At 39.6% G+C, this 6,516-nt stretch overlaps 1 non-coding gene across 1 annotated transcript; it reads left to right on the forward strand.

The window, feature by feature from the left end:
- Positions 1-3,196: 3,196 nt before the first annotated feature.
- Positions 3,197-3,303, forward strand: LOC132618921 (small nucleolar RNA R71). Its single transcript, XR_009574386.1, has one exon. It is a non-coding gene; the product is annotated as a small nucleolar RNA R71 (small nucleolar RNA).
- The last annotated feature ends 3,213 nt before the right edge of the window (positions 3,304-6,516 follow it).

A 6,516-nucleotide genomic window follows, 5' to 3' on the forward strand; every position in this document is an offset into this window, starting at 1 on the left:
TAGTGACGTGCATGAATGTATTAACGAGATTTCCACTGTCCCTATCTACTATCCGGCGAAACCACAACCAAGGGAATGGGCTTGGCAGAATCATCGGGGAAAGAAGACCCTATTGAGCTTGACTCTAGTCTGACTTTGTGAAATGACTTGAGAGGTGTAGTATAAGTGGGAGCCGAAAGGTTAAAGTGAAATACCACTACTTTTAACGTTATTGTACTTATTCCGTGAATGGGAAGCGGGGGTTTCGCAATTACATTTATCTTCGCTTGATCGACCTCAATTCCCTTTTCAAAGTTATTGTGACCGAGGATGATCCCTTCCTTCACCATAAGGTGGCACTTTTCCTAATTCAGCATGAGATTTGTCTCCTCACATCTTTTTATTACTTGACCCAGATGGCCAAGACAATCATCAAACGAGTCACCAACAATCGAGAAATCATCCATGAATACTTCCAAGAAGTCCTCTACAATGTCAGAAAATATCGACATCATACACCTCTGAAAAGTGGCTAGTGCATCACACAATCCAAAGGGTATCCGGCTGAACGCAAATGTCCCATAAGGACAAGTAAAAGTCATCTTCTCTTGATCCTCCATAGCGATGTTGATCTGAGTGTAATCTGAATAACTATCAAGGAAGCAATAATAAGAACACCCCGCTAGTCGATCAAGCATTTGATCAATAAAAGGCATAAGGAAGTGATCCTTGCATGTGGCAGTGTTGAGCTTGCGATAGTCCATGCAAACTCTCCATCCGGTTACAGTGCTCATCAGAATTAGCTCATTCTTTGCATTGGGCACAACTGTGATGCCGTCCTTCTTAGGAACACATTGGACTGGGCTCACCCATTTACTGTCGGCAATTGGGTAAACCACTCCAGCATCTAACCATTTGATGATCTCTTTCTTGCCTACCTCTTGTATATTCTCGTTCAGTATCCTTTGATACTCTACACTCGGCTTGCTATCCTTCTCCAACTGGATTTTATGTTCACAGATCCCAGAAGGAATTCCCCGAATATCTGCAATGGTCCAACCAATGGCATGCCTATATTCACACAATATCTGTAAGAGTCGCTCAATCTGTTCCTCAGTCAGTAATGTTGAAACAATCACTGGCAATGTATTATTTTGACCAAGGAACTCGTACTTCAAATATGATTGGAGCTGCTTAAGCTCCAATTTAGGGGGCTCAATGATCGAAGGATTTGCTGGAGGAGTTGTTCTATTTTTTCCAGATGAAGATTTAGCTTCTTTGGGTGGTATGAATATGAACCCAACCCAACAAGTGAATTAACCGTCTCCACATAACCTTCCATGTCTTCAGCATCAAAGTTTACAAGAATACCGGCTACAACTTCACCCAAACTTTGTTCTTCTATCTTGAACTCCACCACGTCATCAACAATATCAAACGAATCAATTACCAAAATGCTATCATAAGCACTTGGTAACTTCATCCCCTTGCTAGCCTGAAAAGTAACTTCCTCATTGTTGACTTAGAACTTGATTTCATTTTTCTCTGAATCCATCAGAGCTCTTCCTGTAGAAAGGAAGGGTCTCCCCAGAATAATAGGATTTTCTCGATCAATAGCACAGTCAAGAATCACAAAATCAGCGGGCAACATAAATTCACCATCCCGCACAAGCACATCATCAACCACACCAACAAGCCTTTTTATAAGCCTATCAGCTATCTGTAACCTCATAGTAGTTGTCCTTGGCATCCCCAAACCTAATTGTTTATATATAGCAAGTGGTATCAGATTAACACTCGCCCCATTATCACACAAAGCACGAGCAAAGTCATGGTGCCCAACAGAACAAAGAATGGTGAACGCCCAAGATCTCCCTTTTTTTAAACAGTAGTAGTTGAGATGATGGAACTCACAGTGTGAGTCAAACTCACGGTTTCATGTTGTACCATTTTCTTCTTGGTCAATAGATCCTTCAAATATTTATCAAAACTGGGCATCTCCTTGACAGCTTCCAAGAAGGGAAAATTCAGAGATAACTACTTCAACTGATGATAAAATTTCTCGAATTTAGCATCTTCCTTCTTCTTTACCAACTTCTGAGGAAAGGGAGGTTTAGACTTGAAAAGCTTAGTCAAAAGGCGGAGAGCCCCTTTCACAGTCTGCTTGCTCGTGTCATCAGCCTCCTTCACAATATTTGGAATATCAACATCCTTCTTGTCCGTAGGATTCTCATCAACAATAATTAGTGCTTCAGACTACACCTCTTCCTTTTCGTCTATCAGCTCAAGATCAACAACCTTCTTATCAGCACCTTGGAGTATTTTACCACTCCTAGTACTTATGGCAAACACATAGTCTACACCGCCTCCCTCATTCTTTGGATTTGGAACAGTGTCACTCGGAAGTCCTCCCTTTTTAGGAGGGTGCTGCTCTCTAGAAATATCCCGCATCTGTGACTCGAGCTTCTGAATAGCTGCTGTATCGGAACCCACTGTCTCTATCAGCCCAGTTAAAGTCCTCTCACACTTTGATTGATTTGCCAGAACCTTCTCAAGAATTGCTTCAAGCCTCGAACTACCTTGCTCTGTTGATTGCTCTTTCGGTGGTATATAAGGATTGGAACTCTTGTTCCCAAAATTATTGTTGTTGTTATAGCTCCCTTGGTTCGTACCACCATAATTATTATTGTAGTTCCCAGAGTTTTTGTTGTTGTAAGAACCCTGACTCTGCTGAGGTCTCTATTGATTCTGATTCTAGTAACCACCTTGGTAGTTCTATCTTTGATAACCCTCTTGAGAGTTATTCACATAGTTAGCATCTTTAACCTGCATAGGAGGTCCCTTATGAAACGGACCCTCTTGGGTCTGGTACATCCCTTTCGGCATACCTGCATTGTCCTCACCAACATTCACCTTCTTAATCTGGGTCTCATCAAACTTTTTTGTTAGCAAGGAAATATTTGTTGCAGGTTCAGCCAATGTTTGCTGGGTATCTAGATTCTCCTTGACCATATTCTGGATCATGGCACTACCGTAAGGCACAACATCAGTATTGTTTGAGTGCCAAGCCTGATTGTGAGTAGTCAGCCTGTCAAGTATGTTGGTCACTTGTCGATAAGATTTGTTCATGAAACAACCATTAGCTGCATTGTTAGCAACTGATTGCATCACCGGATCCAACACTCGGTAGAACTTTTCCATTAATATGTGCTCCGAAAAACCATGATTCAGACTCTTCTGCAAATACTCGTTGAATCTCTCCCAAGCTTCATATAATTGTTCCTCCGATCACTGCTTAAATTCATAGATCTTGTCACAAATTTTAGCCTTCTTGCTAGGAGGATACCACTTCTTGAGAAAGACTGATGCCATTTTTGCCCATATGTTAATAGAATTCCAGGGCAGCTTCTCGAACCATGCTCTTGCATCTACATCTAAGGAATATTTGAATAACCTTAGCTGAATAGCATCTTGTGGAACGTTGTTTTGGATGTGATTAGCACACACATCTAAAAAATTTTGCAAATGACATTGAGGGTCATTCTCAGTAGAGTTCCAAAAGTAGCCCTCAAGCTTCAACAACTCGTATACACAGGAGTCAATTTTTATGCTTGCAGCACCACATTGAGGATGAACAATAGCAGATGCATAGCCCTCCTCCGGAATAAGATCAGCGAAAACATTTTCTTCATCTGATTCATTCGCCTGATTATTCAATCGATTCCCCTGCTTACCAGCATGTTGGTTTTGCTAATTCTGATTCATGTTCACTTGGTTTACAAGGAATAGCAAACAAGGTGTGATGGAATAAGCAAAAGACTTCTATCAAAGCAAATACTATTTAGTAATTTCAAAACCGTATTCCCCGGCAACGACACCAAAATTTGATATGCTCAAATTATATCTTTAATTAGCGTAAAGCGGACGATGTCAAATATAGTAACCCAACTAGGTTGGGGTCGAATCCCACAGGGAATATGGTGTGAAAAGGTTACTAAACTCGTAGATTTTTGTAAAAGTTTGGTTGTTTAGGACTAATGGCTAACTAATTTCTTTGGAATATAATTTAGGATAAGAGAAACAAAGGTTGTGTCCCCTTTTGAAGGGTGTATGATCATGGATATTGATCTCGATATACTTATAATGGATTGCTATATGAATGCACTTAACCTCTACGTGAATTTCTACTATTTCCCAATAAATAAAGATTATTTCTTTTTATTTTTTTCCCAAATATAAGAAAGTGATATGAAGAACGGTTTACTATGCCAAGTAAATTCTTCTTATTCCTAATTGAATTTATTAAACAAAGTTTAAAGCTTTGAGTTCTTGCTATGTGTGCTTACCAAACCCTAGTTATTTTCCCAAATAAACCTAGGTTTATGGCATTAGCTAATGTTTGCAACAACTAACTATATGATAAAAACGAAGAATGCATAAATTCTAACAATCCATAATTCGTATATCGCTAACAATCCCCAATCACATGACACCCATCATTGGGTTCACAACCCTAGTAAGGGAATTTAGCTACTCATAGAAGAAGAAGAACAACAATAAGATATAATTGAGATCATAATGCTTACGAATGATTGCTTGGAATTGAAGAGAAACTAATTCCAATTGTTTAGTGCTAAGAAAAATAAAAACTGAAATCTGGTGAATTGTGCTTTACAAGAAACTTAAATCAGGTATTTTTAAGAGTCTAAGTCGTGCAAAACATGATTGACAAAATTGCCCCCGACGCACCAATGTACGGACCGTACAACTTATACGGTCCGTAGAATCAGTGAGTAGTTCTCCGTAAAATCTTCTTCAGTTGCCAAATATACGATCCACTTTTAAGGACCGTAAATATTATACGGTCTGTATAACTTGTCCGTACAATACTATTCCCCTTGAGACTTCGCTGGAACCAATCTACGGTGGGATTTACGGACCGTAAATAATATATGATCCGTACTTCTTCCTTGACTTCCTCTTCAGGTTTGAGGCCTTTCTGTTATGCCTCTATGGTGGATTTGACGGACCGTAAATATTATATGGTTCGTATGTTTCTCCGTATAAGTCAGGCTTCAGTTATTTTTCTTTCTTTGAACTTCTTTTTACTCCATTTCCACGACTTGCTCCCGCAATACGTTAAACATCTGCAACATATCACAAACACATCAAAAAGACTAAGACTTGCTAAAAAACAAGTACAATTTATATCCAAAGAGCATCGAATGTGCCATAATTTCACGGTACATCACAAGTGCGCTGCACGTGTATGTCAAGTCATGTATTATACTATTTTATAGAATTTTAATTGCAAGCTTGTGTTTTTCAAAGTTGTCTCTCCTAAAAGTATAATTTATTTCATCATGTGTGGGTTCCATAAGTGTAGTGAGCGGCGCCTATAAATGCTTGAGGAAATACATAAGCTTGATGTGATTCATTCAGTGTCGGCCTCCTCATGTTGAATAAGTCAGTTAGGTAAACTAAATTTCTTTATAGAAAAAACTTCAAGTTTTGCCTTATTTCAAATATTTATGTGTTTGTCATTGTTTTTTTTTCTTTCATAAGATTATCGAGTTCACGCTACAACCCGCTCCGGGAGATAGTAATTGAACTACCAGCGCAACATGCAACAGTGCCGAGAAATGAGAGACCTACCTGTCGAGCACCATCATCACATCGTTCTCACTCCATTAGAGATGACGGTGGTGGCTGACGCGTGCGTGCCAGCCATTAGGCAAGTAAAATAGGCAGTTTGTAAGGCTAGGTAATAGCTAAAAGAAAAGGCTATGGTAATAGACCCCAAAAAAGCTGCCTTTACTCACACCTTAGCCAGATTCAAACCCAAAAGCCTTTCCGCCTGTAGTCGGCTTGGAGGAATCCTAGATATTCCTTGTTTAGAAAAAGTGGTACAATTAATGAAAAGATCGGACAATAGGATTACTGAGGGTGAGAAGTCTCACATTCTCGAGGATAAGCAAATGGTGAAAGACCTGGCGAGGACATACGCTGGATTTGGCCTTACTGACTCAACAAGGGCAAAACTTCACTCGCCAAGGAAAGATTTCGCCCTCACTGATAAACTAACATAGGGAAAATGTATTGCAACTCATCCGAATCAGACAAATTTTCATCCGACGGATTCCTATGTTGTGAGTTCGATGCAGATCTAACCGACTCTAGTAGACAAGTAGTGGAAAGTCATTCAACTTAATCTTTAGAGAACTTCATATGGTCACGTTCCAATGCATGACAGAAGACTAAAAGAGGTAGTACAGTTCTATGTCGAGGAATTGATTTCTCCACACTAGGAGGAACATATTATCATGGTGGCGACTTAGTATTAGCAGAAGTAGATGATTTTTGGGGGAGAAAGGGTTAATGAAGGGCTCATCCTGCACTAAGAGCCATTCAATGGTGCGACCAGCCTAGCTATGACCTAATTTTTCAGTTAGCCAATCAATAAAATGAGCACATCCTTTCATTTAATATTTAAATGGCGATCATCAGTTCTCTTACAACAGATATTGCCAGGATAAG

This window comes from Lycium barbarum, chromosome 1 (assembly GCF_019175385.1).
Source record: "Lycium barbarum isolate Lr01 chromosome 1, ASM1917538v2, whole genome shotgun sequence".
Taxonomy (NCBI): Eukaryota; Viridiplantae; Streptophyta; class Magnoliopsida; order Solanales; family Solanaceae; genus Lycium; species Lycium barbarum.